The following is a 20,374-nucleotide window of genomic DNA, read 5'->3' as shown; positions in this document are numbered from 1 at the left end:
AAATTAGCAAAAAAATTGAACAATCTCGATATTTTTTATAAATAAGTAGAATATCTTAATCATCTGAGGTAAATCACGCGGTATCAAATTGCCGTATAGGAAACATAAACCTTTGTAAAGACCTTATTGCGTACTAATCAATTATTATTATTTTAAGAAAATATCCTTTCCCTTTTGATTTTAGTTTCCCGCCAGAAAGGAAATTTTAATGGCGTATATGCAAATCTTAAAGAGTTCGGAGAGAGATCCGGGAATAGTATTTAAGAGTAGAGTTTAAGAGTTCGCAGTAGAAAGCATAAACTGAGTTTATGCCGTGTATTTGCAAGTAGTTCTGTTGCTGAATACTCGGTGCTAACCTTTTACTTATACTGCTATTAATTAACTTTAATTTATACTGCTATTCTAGACTCGTCTTTGCTGTATGGAGCGGTTAAAACGGATTTAGATTGAAATAGGATCCAGCATATTATACTGCTATTCTAGACTCGTCTTTGCTGTATTTATACTGCTATTCTAGACTCGTCTTTGCTGTATGGAGCGGATAAAACGGATTTAGATTGAAACAGGATCCAGCATATTATACTGCTATTCTAGACACGTCTTTGCTGTATTTATACTGCTATTCTAGACTCGTCTTTGCTGTATTTATACTGCTATTCTAGACTCGTCTTTGCTGTATTGAGCGGGTAAAACGGATTTAGATTGAAATAGGATCCAGCATATTATACTGCTATTCTAGACACGTCTTTGCTGTATTTATACTGCTATTCTAGACTCGTCTTTGCTGTATTTATACTGCTATTCTAGACTCGTCTTTGCTGTATTGAGCGGATAAAACGGATTTAGATTGAAATAGGATCCAGCATATTATACTGCTATTCTAGACTCGTCTTTGCTGTATTTATACTGCTATTCTAGACTCGTCTTTGCTCTATGGAGCGGATAAAACGGATTTAGATTGAAATAGGATCCAACATATTATACTGCTATTCTAGACTCGTCTTTGCTGTATGGAGCGGATAAAACGGATTTAGATTGAAATAGGATCCAGCATATTATACTGCTATTCTAGACTCGTCTTTGCTGTATTTATACTGCTATTCTAGACTCGTCTTTGCTGTATGGAGCGGATAAAACGGATTTAGATTTAAATAGGATCCAGCATATTATACTGCTATTCTAGACTCGTCTTTGCTGTATTTATACTGCTATTCTAGACTTATCTTTGCTGTATGCAGCGGATAAAACGGATTTGGATTGAAATAGGATCCAGCCGTGTAGTTAAAATTTAATTCATTCTGATTATATATACTATTTCGTGTTAAATTACTTAGCCACAAGTGATGGTTAAATTGTGAACGTTGAGTGAGTGCATGTTCTGTTCAATTTAGTTAAAAGAAAAAGGTTGGTATATAAACTTCGTCGGCAGTCATTTATTCTTGCATGACATAGCGAGAATTCGCTACTTCGTCTTCAGTTGGGTCTACATTTTATGCTGCCAAAAAGACATAGACTCTACATCTGACTACATATTCCTGACTAGATGTTTCAAAGGGAAACTGGTGCGTATTTATGTTTCATATAGGAAAAGCTTGGAAAGGGCTGTATAAATGATTTTTTAAGTTTAAAGTATATCTTTTCCCGAAACAAATCTTGTACAGAGCTGTTTCAGACTCTACAATATTGTAGAGCTCTACAATATTGGCAATCTACAATAATGGATGTACAGTACTGTAGAGCCATTAGGATATTTTGTAAGCAAGAGAGATTGAAAACTTAGCAACGCCTTCGCCGGGAATCGAACCACGGACCTCTGGAATACCTGCTCAGTGTACTGACTACTACACCACGAAGCCTCGCTAGGAAGGCGGGAAAAATACCTTATGTACTCTCCCTTTCAAAGGGCGACTGGGGTTTTTAGCGGACCCAATCGCCAAATCCTGGGTGAGGAGAATCATCATCTAACACCAGTTTTAGTTCGGGCGCCACTGTAAAGATATTAGGATCTTTTGGAAGCTAGAGAGATTTAAAAATTAGCATCGCCTTCGCTGGGAATCGAACCACGGCGCTCTGAAATTCCTGCTCAGTGTACTGACCACAACACCACGAAGACACGCTAGGAAGGCGGGAGAAATACATTATAATATAAATGTCTGAATTCCAAAGAGCAAATATGCCTATACTTCGAGTTTAAGCCGTATACAGAAATTTATTTAAAGAAACGTTTTATCAGCAAAGTTATACATAAGAGTTAATAATTAAAACTTCACAGCTCAGATTAAACTGGTTTCGAACAACAGGACAAAAAATCCACCATGCAACGAATGTCATAGAATATTTGGATATACAGATATACAGATTTGGATATACAGAAGTCTGTAAGATCCAACACTCTATTATTTTTGTAGACTGGAAAAAAATCCTTTATTCTCAAAGAGAATTTAGAAACTTTTCTTGCATATAAAGGCCTTTTGGACTGTATCATTGCATTCAAATTTCGCGCTGTCTGTCAGCCATTAGGCCTTCCACAGTTTTTAGATCATCCTTTGTATTCGCTGCTTTTTAAGTTTTTAAAATTATTCTGCGATTTTTTTTTTAGCTGTAGATATATATTTAATGATGACGAAAGTCCAGCCATAGAAAAAAGCATTCGGTGAGTTGGGTTGTAGACCCATTGAAATAATGTAGTAGTCGTTTCCGCTCTCACACATATTATCATTTTAAATCATTATTTAGCAAGAACGTTACTTAGTCTCTGTGTATCATGTAACTATTTACTTTTTGAATCTGGGGATTAGGGATTATTTAATTATGGCAAAGCACACGAGAGCTATCTGCCCAAATGGAGGGATGCCTTCGAGGAGGACTTTCTAAGGGAAACTGGTTCGTATATACGTTACACACGGGAAAAACCACGAAATCGGCCATGCAGCCAGCCCGTTCGCGAAATTCAAACCTCGGACCGAACTACCAGTGTTCAGCGTTTTTACCGCTCGGCCGCTGGTGGGCCCTTTGTGAATCTAGGGTTTCCTGATTTATTAACTCTTACATTTGCTATCCTTAGCTGGGCAAGAGAGGCATGAATTGTAATATTTTCATGTACATGTACAATATTTTCATGTAAGAGACGCTTTTACAATTTATTATACCGTTGTGAAGGCCACAGTTAAAAGCAATGAGCTAAATATCCCGTTACAACTAAATCTGGCAAAGCGCCATCTTAAAGTTTAAATCATTTTATTTAAAAACAGTTCATGTGTAAATTGTTATATATATATATATATATATATATATATATATATCCTTAAGCAATAAATTTTTAAAATGAACTTCCTTTGTCATCCGCAATATAATTTGGATTCTACGTAAAGTATAAAATGTTAGAGTTCTTATTATTTAGATGAACTCCAAACCCTCTAGTTATAAAGGGGTTTCTCTCATTGAAATATACTAAATTACAGATTTTGACTGTCTTAAGGCTAATGCACTGCATGTTACAAAGAATGCAGACACGTGCATTTGTTCGTGTATTTAATATCTTAAATTTTAGAATGAGTTTTAAATTGTAAATAACATTTTTCAATATAGTTTCAAATTCCCTAACATATGTATTTAATTTTTCGCACAGATATCGCACATTTCCTGATATATCTGTCCAATATATGCATAATTACTAAATTAGTATTTAGTAATATATATTTATTTATCAATTATGAATATACTGCTAAATTATTCATATACTGCTAAATTACTAAATTAATTCCTAAATAATTACTAAATTATGTATATTTCTATATCAAGAATGGTACATTTGACTTACCAAGAATGGTAAGTCAAATAATACTAAGTCACAATACTAGTACACTAAGTCAATACCAAAATATAATTTGAACCATACATTAACAAGAATTAGCATAACAATGCTAAACTGTAAAGTAATTCATGTTATGAATATATTCATGAATGGCAGATGTTAGGAGCTAATTAATAGAGAGTAATAAAACGAAAGATGAAATGTTATGGCATTGCAAATTTTGAATCCAAATGAAAACGGACTCCCTAATTATAAATTAAAACTATTCTGAAGTTTAATAAAATACATCGAAGCATTTAAGATTACAATGTTTCATAACTGCAGTCACCAAATACATCTCAAAATTCTACCCTTCTAAAGCTAAAAAAGGTAGCGATAGATTCTCTATGAAGGTCTTATGAAGGTAAGACCTTTTATTATAAGAACTTTTATTTTCTAAACTGGCATAAGATTTTAAAATACGAGTATAAGTTTATGCTATTTTGAGCTCTTTTATTTAAACATTCAGGAAACTTGTATAGGAATAGTAAGGTTTATACTGTTACTGTTTTTTCTGTCTGTGGGCGTTCTGTAACATTTAGTTTGCGATTAGGCATTTAGTTTGCGATTAGGCATTTCATTTGAATATTCATTTCTGCCATTTTACCGATGATGTCATGATGGATATACAAACTTTATATTCTGAAGGCAAAAATCTGCTTTAAATATTCCACAAGTACAGGAGAAACATGCGAACATATCAATGCATGCAAATCGAATAAGCACATAGTTATCCTTCGAATTGCCTAAAATAAAATTAGATATAAATTACGATTAAAATGAAGATTGGAAGAAAAACGTCTACGAGTTTTGCCTAATGCAAACGATAACATGATTCATATTTCAAACAAAATAAAATTACACGAAATATTTTTTCTGCGACAATATGTGCGACAATATGCAGATGTTAGTAACTTAGAACTAATGGACAAATTTGATAACAAATCAAATTTCATTTTAAAATGATTCACAGAATTCTTGCGTAAATTTAGAACTATTTCTGGATAAATTTGTAGATAATTTCTAGATAAACTAGTGCATTAGAGAATATGTAAATAAAAGTACTTTATTAGCTTATTTTTACAGTTTAAAGAACAGATGTAGAGATAAAGCATATCATTTAAGAATAATTTAGTTAAGTAAAAATATGCGTATATTTATTTGAAAATCAGAAATGTGTCCATAGTTTAGAAGCCGTTCAGAGAACAATCGTTCGAAATAAGCACAAAAAGTAACAGTCATACTATTCTTAACGCTACTCTTTTACATTAATAAATTTTTGCTGAAAGGAATATCCTATATGTTGGCTGTTGTTTCTTCCGTTCAAGTTTTTGCCCGAAAGGAATTCGTGGAATGTTGATGTAATTCTCCTCGTACATCACTTTAATGAGAAACATGGTAACAACTACTGAAATAGAATCAACAGCTTGTTCACTATTTACTCTGCTTTCTTTCATTATTTTGGTGCCTTAGATTGGGGGTGATAATCCTTTTTCTTTTCACGTTTTGTTACTCTCTTTATTAATAACGGGAGATGACACTTCAATTTTTGCCTCGTAAGTAAGCTATTTTCCACATATTCGTCACGAATATTGTCTAAATGTAATTTTTAAATAATTGCCTTACATATCTTAACAAAACGCAGTTAATGATCAACTGCATTGAAGACCTTAATCTTTGATACGTGGAGATTGAAATTTCTTTCGCTCTGTATTCAATCTCTGAGGCATTTGTGATACTTCATATTGATGCTACTGTTTCCAGTCAGCGGTTTTTGTGAGGTAAAAATAATTATCAGAAAATGTTCCCAATAAATGAGATTTAAAATCTTTCATTCATATGCCGTAATATAAATCTGCGTTGATTATGAGAGTATCAAGAATAATTACATAAAAAGCAAGTTTATCTGTACTTCTTAACGATATTTTTCAAAAATTATAATTTTATACTTTTTACGTAATCAATAAAATATGTTTCTAATACCATATAATATAGGGAGAGTCAACCTGGTCACTACCGACCCCTAGTGGGTAATTAAGCTTTAATAATGGACGGTATAGGCTTTTGTCCATCCGATGATGAAAGCTTGTTCTCTCGCGTGCATACATATATATCTAAAAAGCAGAAAGTATGTACGTTTGTCTTTTAATTAACTCAGTCACTACTATAGCTATCGTCGCTAAACTTTCTGCAATTCATGTCTGGGTCCTGAAAAAGGTCGACTTCCACTTTTTTCTAAAAAAAAGTAGCTAAAATCAGAGATATTAATTAAAAAGCCTGAAAAACGGGAATTTTCGCCCTCATTTTTCCGAATGGCAACAGTCTCGCAAGCTGGAGATGAAAACCTGCTTTATTTCGATAGGTGTTGCCACTGCTCGCTTTCAAATCGTAGAGTTTGTTAATACAAAATTTCTAAGTTTTACAATGAAATAAAAATATCATTACAAAACATTAAATACATTGTTCTCGATTGCAGAAATTCGTGGGAAGCCATTTCACTATTCCCATCTTTGTACGACTTTTATCAGAAGAAATATTAATTAAAAACTCTGAAAGCGCTAATTCTCGCACCTATTTTTCCGAGTGGCAACAGTCTCGCGCGTTGGAAGTAAAATGCTTTATTTCGCAAAGTGTTGCTACTGCTCGCTTTCGAATCGTAGAGTTTGTTAATTAAAAATTTGTTAAGTTTTACAAAATTTACACATATAAAAAAGAATGCCTGTTTGTGTGTTGGTTTCTTCGCGTTGCTCATTTCTGATCAATTATGATAAATGTTTTGCCACATTTATTCGACTAAACTTGAATATAATTGAAAAATTGGATTGAACTTGAGTTTTTACGAACATTTCATTAGAAAGACAATAATCATTAAAAACTGCATGTCATTGTTGTTGGTATGGTGAAAGAGAATTAACTTATTTTTCTATCGATATTTTTTAAGTGGGTTCCATATCTCATCATACTGAAAAATGTATGACTATGAATAGTATTTTCTTTCATCGTTATTAGAGAAGGATTACAGCGGTATCGTTCTCTCTGTTGTTAGATGCATTACTGTCAATCTAACTGAACTGGCATCGGGTACTTCCGGTAGTATACAGTAGCTCCCAAAAGTGTTCGCACACTTATTTTTATTGAAATAGGGCTCTATCCATTAACTAAAAGTAAACGTTCTGAATGAGATTTTAATAAGATCTATAATCTATTCGTAACAAATTACACGAAATATTTTTAAAATATAGCGAAACTTTATTTTTAGGAAATTAATAATCAAAAAATGACAAACATTTTATCTCACAAAAGTCTTCGTACACTGAAATATTTTTGGATAAAATCAAAATTAGAATTATCGCTTGCCGCTTTTTTAAAATTTTTGTATTGTAGTGGCATTTAAAAAAATCGTTTGCTTTAATTTTTTATTGTTTACTTCATAATATTCTATTTATTATTGAAACATGGGTCGCAGTGGTAAAGAAATTACAAACAGCATTCGAAAATTGATCATTTTTCACCATAGTAGTGGTAAATCAATTCGAAATGTCGCTAAATTAGTTAATTTATCCCATTCTACAGTGCAGTATGTGATAAAACGCTTTAAAGAAGAAATTCGGATTGAAAACAAGGTAAGAAAAGGTTAACTAAATGTGATGAGAGATTTATTGTTAGAAAATTTGTGAAAAACCCACGTTTAAGTGCTGTAAAAGTTTTTGCAGAATTTAATGCAAAGTTTGCTAATTCAGTTTCACTTTAAACTGTTCGACGAGTTCTCAGAGAAGCTGGATTACATGGGCGTTCTGCCCGTAATAAAAATTTTGTTAATGTGAAAAATAGAAAGCTTAGGCTTTCATTCGCAAAATCAATGATAAATACACCCGAAACGTACTGGAATAATGTTGTATTTGCTGACGAAAGCAAATTTAACATTTTTGGTTCCGATGGTCGAATAACTGTATGGAGAAGAATAAAAGGAGGAACTTCATTCTAAGAACTTCGTTGGAACAGTTAAGCATGGCGGTGGAGGTGTTCTTGTGGGAGGAGGCATGACAGCATCAGGACTAGGTAATTTGGCCTTTATTAATGGCATAATGAATCATTCTCTTTATTTATATATTTAAAGATACAATTTAAAATTATCAGCCCAAAATTTGGGTATTGGAAACAACTTTATTTTTAATCATGATAACGATGCTAAGTATACGGCTCTCAACGTTCGCCTGTAGTGTCTCTATAATTGTCCACAGATTTTGAAAACACCACCTCAGTCGCCAGATTTAAACCCCATAGAACACATTTGGAAAGAACTGGAGGTTAGAGTACGAAAACACGATATCGAAACGAAAAGAACTCAAAACAGCCATGATGAAAGAATGGATGAAAATTGATACAGAAATAAAAAAAAACTAGCAAAAACCTATTCCCAGACGTTTAAAATCTGTTGCAGATGCTAAAGGATATCCTACTAATATTAACGTAACGAAAAATGAAAATATTTACTAATATGTCAAGATTTTTTTGAAATGTACGAAGACACTTGTAAGATAAAATGTTTGTCATTTGATTATTAATTTCTTAAAAAAAACGTTTCGCTATATTTAAAAAATATTTCATGTAATTTTGTTAATAGATTATAGATCTTATTATTAAAATCTCATTCAGAAAGTTTACTTTTAATTAATGGATAGAGCCCTATTTCAATGAAAATCATAAGTGTACGAACACTTTTGGTAGCCACTGTATATATATATTGTGTGTGTGTGAACTAGGCGTCTAGGGAACTTCTAGGCTGAAGATACACATCTAGGTGACTAAAGTATTTACTTAGTTAATAGTGGAGATACATTAGTGACTCTTTACTTCGGTGGCTATTTACCAAATGAAAAAAGTGAGTGATCATTGGAAGGTTACATCTTTGTTGTTTCATCTTTACACCTTGATTGAAAGCGTGACTGCTATCCTTCTCTTCCATCGTCCATCTTACCACGATACCGTTAGTCGTGTTGAGTTATCGCACTCCTGCTACTCATATATATAAGGTTTTGCACTTCTCTTAGGTGTTGTTCTGTGATTATAGCGCGATAATGGGATTCTCACATCTTAACAAAGCATGAGGCTAGGAGAAATGTTTACGAAGATGTAATTTCATTCTTTCGTTGAAGGCTTCCTAACCAAAAAAGTTTCGCTGGAACCGATGTCTCGGCTAGCTACGTGAGACGTAAATTTTCTTTGTCTTATAAATATGAGAAAAGTATAAATAAATGGATAAATTTAACTATATGTATTTTACTAAGGCTGTACTCAAAACGTTACTTTTCATTTACGCTAAATTATGTTACTGCGGAACTAGTTGGCATTAAGGAAATTTTACTTACCTGCACAGTTGGTGGAAGGTATGAAAAGGTTGACTACACCTGATATAATATATCGAATGCAAACTTTTTAACACCAACTGTGTACATTGTTGTGTGCATCAAAAATAATATGTATTGGCAGTAATGAAATTTTCTCGCAATATACAAATTCGGAATATCTGTATGCATGCTTTTCATTAATTTTATTCAAGCGAAAATTTTTTTAAACAGTATTTTAATTTTAATTTTGTCGATGGTTATCAAATTATATTATTTTGGTTTTAAGAAAGGAAGGCAAAACCTTTCAAGAATTACCTTTAATTTTATTTGCCGATACGGTTTCATCAGCTGAGAAAAATAAGTCTTGTTCTCATTTGTTTAATGACAAAACCCCTTTTTGAAGATTTTAGTTCAGTTTGAAATTTTCAAAAAGCAAATGCTTTCCTTATATACACTGGTGTGCAAAAATTAAGGACGACACGGTTTTTTCAATATAACTTTGTACGAAAGCTTTCCAAATCAACACATTTAATACCGTAAGATCCCCAATATGTAAGGGCATAAGTAATGTAAGCAACACTTACTAAAAGAGAAACCAGAGGGATAAAAAGAAGCTTTATTGAAAAAGTAGCATGGAGCGCAATGCGACTGAAGGCCGAAACATCCCTGCGATGGGTGTCCAGCAAAAAACATCCGGTCTTTAATAGGGGATATGATCTTCCCTGAGTTATCTCGTTGCAATAACGGGTCCCGTTGACTGAACCTGCGTCGAAGATGTGAAGGTCTGTATAACTACCAAGCATGATGCCTCCCCAAACGAGAACACCGCCACCTCCATACCTGTCCCTTTCAATGATGTTCGAGGGATGATTGCGGCTTCCCCGTTCTCTCCAGATGAGTATGCGATGAGAATCGCTACTCAGACTGAATCTGCTCTCATCTGTAAAGAGTACTCGTCCCCATTCATTGTCTCTCCAATTCCGGTGTTCCCGGCACTACAGATAACGCCTTCTCCGATGGGCAGGCTTTAGAGGTACACACCGTACAGGGCGTCGGCCAAACAGACCACCACCGTGCAGTCTTCTGGCCACGGTAAAACGCGATATCGGTCGTCCAGTCGCCTGTGTCGCGTGTCTGGCGATTTCTCCCGCTGTCTGCCGCCTGTTTCTTCTGGCCTGTAAGGCAATATACCGGTCATCTGCGGGTGTGGTTCCTCGTGGACGACCACTACTAAACCTCCGGATAGCTGTTCCTGTAGTTTGACATTGTCTCCAAAGTCGTGAAACGATGCTGTGAGCAATTCCGAACTCTGCAGCCACACTTGTCACACTGCGGCCTTCCTTCAACTTCCCAATGATTCGACCTCGGTTGAAAGCATCCAGATGTCTAACAGATTGATTATTCGCCATTTCTCGGTGAGGCAGCAACTTGGTGTGATTTTAACTGCTATACAGCGTGCAATCTCTTTCCCAGAAATACTGATCTTACACCGACAACATGCTTTATACTACTCAGACACTCCCCCATTACGTCTGCCTGCATATCTGAGCATGTGCTACCGTACATCCCCTTACTTAATCTCCTGATTGGTCTTTCTGTCCGCTGTGCATCTTCGTTCAGCTGATATGCTAATTTTTCGACTTCGTGCTTAATTTTTGCACCCAGTGTATGTGTGTAAGTGTAAGATATAACAAAATATGATAGCTGCTTTAAAAATAATTGGTGATCTCAAAATTAGCATTCTAGATTTAGTGATTTCCCCCTAAATTCATCTGTTCTCCCAAATTCAAGATTTTTTTATGTTATGTTATCAGGTTCTGTATTCCTCCTTACTTTCTTGGGGAACATTAAATGAACTGACTCGGAACAGGGAGCTTACTAAAGCTATGTTCAATAAATGTGGGAAGTAGACAAGATACACAGGAAGGGTATACGAAACCCTTTATTTTTCTCTCTTTACAATGATTTCCGGACTTCGGAATACAGAGACCAACTACTTGTGGTCTGAATGTAAGTATATAAAAATATTAACTAAATTCTAACTAAACTAACTTTGGATAATAAACAAGTGTCTACTTGAAGATTGGCCGTATATTAACAGAAAGGCCGTATGTAGTACAGAGAACTGTTAACACTACGATACGTTTAAAATTATCAAGAGGATTAAACCTATGGCCTTGAAGGCAACCAGCAACCGAGTAAAACTGCTATGGCAAGCGGCCTGCTCCTAATCACTCCTTCCTCTCTCTTGCTTGGCAAAAGCCACAACTTAAGTACTTGGCGTTCGCAAGACAAATTTGCATAAATAAGTTAAAGCTTTTAATTCTGGCCGGAAGTAGAAAATAAGAAGTGATAGTAAAGATTTAAAATAAAATAAACGTTAGTAAAACTTAAGATCCTTACAATGTAATGCTACTGGGAAAGGGCAACTGAAACTAATATTAACCAATCATAGCTTATCTCTAAAATTGCATCTACAATGGTATATAAACCTCTGCTGAGGTAATTACGTCATTATTATTCTGGTAGCTTCTACCTTGCTAATATCTCCTCACTTCGCTTCTGTAAAATGCCTGCGTCATTTCTTGTTAAAAACCAACGTAGATAGCAATTTATCATATTTTATTATGATTTAACCATAGAAATGTATCGGATTTCATTATCATTGGATAATATTTCATTATCATTGAATAAATATCTAGAGATGTTTTTATATGCGCGGAAATAATAACTGTGAATTCCGTCAAGCTCATGTTTTGTTCTCTTCCATCAGTAAGCATTCACCATAAGGCACAACGAATGGAAGCTGAATCCTCTTCTATGCTTGAAAAACATTATATATATATATATATATATGTAATAATAAAATTCCATAGTCAAGAATAAACTTATTTCTAACTGTATGTTCTTTTAAATTTTAATGGCGACGTTCTCTTATTTGAAAGTACGTGGAATTAAATCCACAGCCCCGTAGTCAAGTTGTTTTTCCCGCCTTTTCTACACGTACAGTTATAGAATGTTCTCGAGATATTTCAAGCGAACTGGATTGGCTGACGAGGCTGACGTCATTTCTTGGAAGCTCCGCCTTTCCAGAGGCTATAAAATGACTCGCAAGAGGAATATCGGGGCTTTTTCTTAAATGTCACGTTGCAGTAAACTTCATACAAAAAGTTATTAGTAATTCTTTTATTTACTCCGGATATCTGATTTTTGTAACTGCTATTTTCTCCTGAATAATAAATAATGGATCCTGTTTTTTAAACTTATCGTCTAATTATTTAAGCTACGACTACATTTATGATTCTTCAGCATTCTATTTATTCCGGACAAAAGCTGATACATCACATATATCTATCTATATATATATATATATATATATATATATATATATATTAAGGCATAATTATAAAACCAAGCCTTGATTTCTATTTTGTTTTCTACTTTCCCCAGTTGAAGTCCTTGCTAACCTTTTCCTATTTGGATGGATAATCACAGAACAGAACCTTCAGTGTAAACTATCACAGAAAACAATCAGAAAAATTAATTAGTAATTGAAAATTGTAGGCGGACGTTTTACCGAATGTCCTAAATGCAAGTTAATTAGAAACTAAGCTTTTACACGTCTAATGTCCAACAATCGTTCAGTATTTAATTTAAAATCACAGAAGCAGGTAATAGATATTTGCATTAAGACTTCGTACCTGCAAGAATCTGAATTCTGACGAAATAAAGATTCATTTAAGCCGCGTACGCTCTGAGAAATCTTTCGTGGATCTTCTCTTCCCAAATTTAAATCCGCGCAAAATTACACCTAAATAGACTTGCGAACAATAAACGCATCCACATTTGAACTTTGTCTTGTTAATGTACTTTAACCATGCTATGTTTCCTCTTATACAACCTCGTTTGCATACTTCTGGAATGAGTGACGTAATTCAATATAATGAGAGAGTGATAGGTCACAGCAACTTAAAAATGTATTTACATAGCTGAGCTTAAGTTAAAACCTGAAAAGTCATTAACATTGTTTCATATCCGAAAGTAATTCTTTCAGGAATGTTTTATGTGGCAATAATCTATTTTATGTATTATGAACGTAGTTTAAAATATATCTCTCTTATCTAACTGATAATATAGTCGCGGAGAAATGTCATGTAGCTGTGACTGAAATTAGAATATTAAACATAATGGCTACCAGGTCTAAATATCTGCATTGTCTAAGCCGTTTTATACTCAAAACCATATTGCTGTGTTGTTGGTGTTAGGGCTTATCTCACTTGTCTAACAGTAACATCCGAACAAGCTCACGAAATTCATCTTAGCAATAAGAGCAAGACTGCACCTGCGCCGAAGTCGCAGTGTCACCTCTATGGCCTTGAGCACCATAGAGGCGACACTGCGACTTCGCTCAGTTCCGTCCCAAATTTGATGGAGAGTATTCTAGAGGTCCGGTCTGGATGTCTTCCTACCACCAACCTCTCGAGAAAACCTTCGGTTCGCCATGTATTTAAACTGCCTCCATGCCGCAAAGACACTATATATTTACAAACATACACACCTTCTCCGGGATTCGAACTCCGGCCCTTCGGTAATGCAATAGGCTCCCCTAACCACTATACCGTCTGGCCGATCAAAACCGTATTTTACTATATTAGCAATTATAAATAAAATTTACTACAAAATAATAAATTATTAGTCCAAAGGGGCTTTGTCCCTGAAGGACTATTGTTTTCGTTTTGCGATTTTGCGTTCAATCACTATAAATGTCCGTTTCACTTTTCAAACTGTTGCCACCAAATGTTCGAGTCCTGCATTACATTTGCAGAAATTAAACAATGAAAAATCTGCATAAATGTATGTATATTTCTCGCATTGTGATAAAGCAAAAGTACAGAGAGGCATCGAATTTTGAATGACGTAGTCCTCCTACAAATAAGGGCATGTGGAAGCCCAAATTTTAAATTTGGAATTTGTTTTATGATCGATTTCATATTTTTTAAATCTTTAACGAATTTTTGAGTAACAAACTCAACTATTCCAAAGCGAGCAATGGCAACACTCTTTGGGGAAAAAAAAAAAAATCTTTTTATCTCCAGCGCGCGGAACTGTGCATCGGAAATTCTAAAGATATGAAATTATTTTGCGACATTGATATTGAGCTGAGTTTTATGGTTTAAGTGCAAAGAACATGATATTTAATAAATAAAGGTAACACACAAAACATTAAAAAAACGCCCCTTTGGACGTAATTTAAAATCTAAAACCTTTCATTTTTTTTTAATAATAGTATAATCGTAGTTACCCCCTTTGTTTCATTTTTCTTTATTATTTTATTTGTTATTATTTGCACTTTAAAAACACATTTTACAACCGAAATAAAAAAGAAACACTAAACGACAAGATGAAAATTAGCAGGAAATGGAAACAAAAAACAAAAATTGGCAAGAAAAGCTTTTTTCTGTATCTTTCATCTAATTAAACGAAGGCTTTAAACAATTTTATTACTTGAATATGGAGGAATTTGATGGAGGAGAAAATACAGAATATTCTGAGATAGGAAAATATTTTTTTAAGCTAATGTGAACCCACAAGAAATCATGACATTGCGTTCCATGAAATGACCTAAATGTTTATCTTTATTGAATGATCCCGGGCAGTCTATCCAGGATTGCTTAGAAAATCATTAAGCAGATTTATGACCTAAATATTAATCATTTCCTTGGGCTCTTTCCAATAGTTACAGTCCAGTTCTTTTTGTCATTCAACATCGAGCAATGTCTTCCCTCCAAACGACGAATGACAAACGATCGGTCATCTTAATAGTTCAGCAGCTCGGGTCAGAGGCATGCCGTTGTGCAATGTCACTGCAGTACTGCTGATAAGAGAGACCATGAATTCCAGTTACATAGCAGAGCCCTCATTACTGCCTTGCCTTACCGGAAGGATAGCCATAATAAATGGGACATGTGTTGGGCAAACGATCATAAATCTAAAGTAGTTCTGGGCGGCTAGATGCATGTTGTAGCAGTATTTTAACAGCGCAATTAGCAGTCAAATATTTAATGAATCGTGCAACGCAGAGCAGGTCTTGGTAAATTGTATTCTTGCGTTATCGTTGTTTATATGTTTACAATGCATATATCGCTTCCATCTGTATATAGTGCAATAGGAAAAGAATGAAATTCGCATGCTGGTATATCGCTACAGAAATAATTTTACATATCGGATTGGATATGGTTATAACAGTTTTTATGCGTTATTTACTATTGATTGGTTATCAGTAGCGGCGCAACGATCTAGAACAATAATTGAATTAAATCAGAAGCAATAAACTCCATTTCCTACGCAGTTGTAAATCATATAATGCCAGTAATTACTTCACAATGTAAATACGATTTTCATTGTGGGGGATTATTTAATTATAAGACAGTTAAAGTAACCTTTTTTTTATTTTTTTAAGTAACTTTGCTAAAAAAAGAAGCTGAAACGTTTGTTAAGCTCTAAAAAAACAAAAGCTTTAAACAGTGTATTTTACCTCGTAAAATGATTATTTCAATGATTTAAGAAACTTCGTTATAAAATAAATTAATACATTTTTGTCTTTGCATTCTTGTATATCATTCTTATTAAAATATCTAAATTGGAAATATAACAGTTTTCTTATCTTCTTTTTATTTGAATCCAGAGAATTAAAACAAAAATAAAACTAGAAAGCTTTCCAGATTTTATATTATGCCCAAAGGGTCATCTTTTTAACTTTTTGTGTGTTACTTTGATTTATTAAATATCACGTTCTTCGCAGTTAAATCATAAAATTCAATTCAACAGAAATGTCGCAAAATAATTTTAAAATGAGAATATCTTTAGAATGTCCGCTACACAGTCTCGCGCACAGGAGAAATTTTTTTTCCGTACAGTGTTACCATTGTTCGCTTTGAAATCTTTGAGTTTGTTAATTAAAATTGGTTAAAGTTTTATAAAATATGAAATAGATAATAAAACAAATTCTAAATTCCAAATTTCGGCTTCCAGATGCCCATATTCGAGTAGAGGACTGCGTTATTCAAAATTTGATGTCTTTAGGTACCGTTGTTTTTTTCACATTGCGAGAAACATACATGTATTCATGCAGATTCTTTATTCTTTATTTTTTTTAATATAATGCATGGCTTTAATATTTGGTCACAACAATCTGAAAAGTGAAACGTCGTTTATAGTGAACCAACGCAAAATGCCAAAACGGAATTAATAGCCCTTCATGGCAAATTGCCTCTTTGGACTAATAATTAAGTTGCAGCTTTCTATTTACATAACAGTATAATTGCGTCCCTAATACGGATTTAAAAACGTAGACTCTAACTCGTAAGTGACAAAGCAACTGTATGAACACCTATTATTTTCCGACTCATAAACCTAAATAAAACTTTAAAGTGATATGTTTGTAAATGTCTACTTTGTAGAGCATAGTTCGTGAATAAGCGAGAAAATAAAATTACATTTTTAAGAAACATTCTTTATATTTAATAATTCATAATATTTAAATTTTCGTTTTTTTGTTAAATCTATAGCTATTATTATTATTCATAAAAGTATTTTAAATATACTTTATCAACAAAGATGCCCAATACCTAACTCAAATCCAGTTAGAGGCTGAGTTATTTTCATCGGTATTTTATGTTTCGCAATAAAATACAATTTGCATGTTCATCTGAAGTAAAGCTAAAAATATTTCATCTTCTTTAAAAGCAAAACACTTATCCTAGTATAATTTTGGAATTTGATTTTGGTGAGTTCAAAAGCTAAAACCTTTTAAAGGTTTATATTTCTGCTAAAAATAAAATATATAGGTTGGTTGTAAAATAAGACACTCTCCTCGAAGCTGCAACTTTGTTTGAGAACTAGAATTGTAACAAACATTATCTATGTGTTAATTAAAGCATAGAGGAGAGATTTATGGAAGGGGTGGAAACAAACTAGCTGCAAAAGCTTTCGATATGGGAATACATGGCACTGCGCATAAAAGAATAGCATTCTAATTTAGAGAAAGAGGAGTATCAGAACTTTCCCCGAAGTTAAAAACGATTTCAGTTTGTTGCCCAAGAACATAGAGTAAAAATAATCAATTTCTTGGCTGAAATGTTATAAGATATTTCTCCCTCGACTTCTTAGCATGCTTTCTTGGTGTAGTGGTCAGCACGCTCGGCGCGTATTCGAGAGGTACGTGGTTTGAGTCCCGGCGAGGACACTGCACATTTTTCATCTCTCCTGCTTTCAAAAATACCTAATATCTCTACAGTGTAATTAATATCCTTCACAATTCGAAAGAACTTGATTGATGCAGTTATCGTTTTCGTGGATCCTAAACTATATTCGATGCACGGTGTGTTTAAACACAAAATGTACTACATTTTAAATATCTTGAATTACATTCTCCGTTAGCTTCTTTTGGATCCGAGAAATGGGAGAAGTCAGCCATTCCAGTATTCTGCTAGTGCTAGCTGCACGCTATACCTTTTTACGCCGAAAAGTCTTGCGTTGGCGAATATGATAATTCCTCATGAAGCTGTCCTTTTTAGCTGCTAAATTAGAAACACTTCCATAGCAGCAGAAATTCTTCTTAAAATGGGTCAACATTAAAAAAATTAATATTGTTTTACGTCATAGAAGTGAGTATACCTAACATGGATATCTCTTTCATAAGAAAATGTGTGTAAGTTGCATAGCCCACGCAACATACCACTCAAAAGAAGAGGGATTAGTCATTATTTCAAGCTTGTTCAACCATTTCACTGTCTTAGTAAGATTCTGGATGGCAGACGTATTTGGAAATCATCATATACCGTTGTATATATTTTTACCTAAGATCAGTAAAAACAGCTTAATTCAATGTATAAAGAATATTCTTAAAATGTTGAATATTTTCTCAGTAATTATGTTTATCGTCGAATTAAGTTTAAGTTTAATTAAGTATGAATTAATTTTTTTCTCCCCAATTCTGTTCACATCAAACACTATAATCTTCATTAATATAAAACTAATTAAAATTATTTTTCTCTTTTAAATCGTGAAAAACATAAAGGTAATGAATGACATTTTCCCGCTTTAAGAGCTTGTATAGTGAAAAACAATTATCTTTAATTTCAGAGCTGTGGTTATTTTTCAGAGCAGTAATCTGTAGTTATTTTTGTTAACTAAATATCTTAGGTACGCCTCTAGACATTTTCTTAACGAGGATATTTGAAATAATCTAGTTTATCTTTTCACAAAAACCTTTTCTCCAGTCTTTAATTAGTTTATAGTTCCCATTGGGAACAATTCTGAACTATAAATAGTAAGCTCTGAGTAAGAAATCCTATCTTATATTTAGCTTATACTTTACGTTAGAAAATATTTTGAAAGAATTATCAAATGGGAACATAATCAACAAACAAATGTGTATACAAATTTTATTCATATAAAACAATTTATTATACCACTTTGGAAAAAATTTAATAAGATATTAAGAACGCTTTCTGACAACATTTTTCCCTAAGAACTTTAAAACCGTACGAGATTGACTCCCATTAATTGTAGCTCAAACTTTAAGCTGGTCTTTTTTTACGAATGCGGAATTTTTAATTGTGAACGGAACAACAATAATAAACTCAAATCAAAATAGAAATATCAAGATTGTATTCACTAGACCTCATTCATAAAACCAAACAAAACAGCTGCAGTTTACAAATTAAGCGAGCTTAAATCATATAACATATGCCCAAACAAGGTTTTAATTCCTTTGCATTTTGAACAGTCAACTTTAAAGTGCGTCTGCCATCTACTATAGTAACTTCTAGTCAATAACTGAATTAATAATTCAGTAATCCCCAGAACTGGATCTTTGCTTCAACAATGCTCGTAAAGTATCACAGCTTCAATGATTATAATTTAAACCATTTTTAAGAGTAACGCCTCAGGCACAGTCACGAAATTGCAGGGACGTTCGCTAGTAAGCAACTGCCACCATAGCTTGAATCGATTCTGGAGCTCGGAGTTACTTCCTCGTTTGCATAATCGTGCTTACTGGAGAAAACGCTTAAGGGAGAATAGCAGTATTAGGGAGATACTGAGAACGATCGTAAAAATTGCTTGGAGGTTAGCATAACTATAATAAGCTTTATGAAGCCTAATCCCAGTTTTAACAGCCCCATCACAAGGGAAGATTGTATCAGATGTATCTACAGATAAAATTTTTATATCTGTTACTTTTGTTTATGCAAAGCCTAAAATATATAACTAATAAACTAATATCAAATTTTCAAATAGTTTTACAATATGTAATAAGCACACATATTGTTTTCCATGGCACAACTAAGACCTTTTACTTTCACATTTATTACTGGACCTAATTCGCACATTTATTTCACTCTGTGATTACTAAGCCGATGTGTTTAATGTTTTCCAAATTGTTCGAGTAATTCTGAGACCGTAATAAGTTGACCTACCTTTTGTACATGAATGGTAAACAAATGAATGGGATAATCTGATGAAGGTGACGTATAAAATAAGTAATTCTAACACAAAGGAATTCATGCAGGTTTTTATAAATTAAAGAAGCAAAGTTGAAGAATGCACTGAAGGAATGATTTTTAATTTGTAAGTCATCCGAAACAAAATATAACGAACTGGTTTTGTTTTTGACCTGGAGTCTGTAACCAGGATGCTTTATTCCTCAAGGACATGTTTGTAACACATGTTTAATGGACTCCTTTGTAATACATGTTTAATATAGAAGTGTACATGAATTTATAATTGCTTAGAAAAGAAATCAGTAGGCAAGAAGAATAAATGTAAACTTCCGTTAAATTCAGTTTGAAGATCATTTATATCCAAGATCAATCAGATATCTGCTAAATGCTTTTGACGTCAATGATTTTATATTGTTTTGAAACATCAGAACTTTCGTACTGAAAACGCTTTGTATGCCGTCCACTTGTTTCTTCATTTTTGGTAAGGTAAACCTAGGAGGGAGGGAAAAAAATGAAGTAATGGCATCCGCATCCGCGTAAGCCACTTAACCTGTGCAAACTTGAAATCGTTACCAAAGAGCTCTTTCGTGACGATGGTTAGCAATGAACTTCCATAACATAGATTCAGTTTCTGGTCTCAAGGGGAACCAGAACTTAGGGAAATAACG

This window comes from Stegodyphus dumicola, chromosome 12 (genome assembly GCF_044657685.1).
Source record: "Stegodyphus dumicola isolate Sdum_Otavi_A_Nest chromosome 12, ASM4465768v1".
Taxonomy (NCBI): Eukaryota; Metazoa; Arthropoda; class Arachnida; order Araneae; family Eresidae; genus Stegodyphus; species Stegodyphus dumicola.
Note: the sequence above shows the minus strand (reverse complement) of the source record.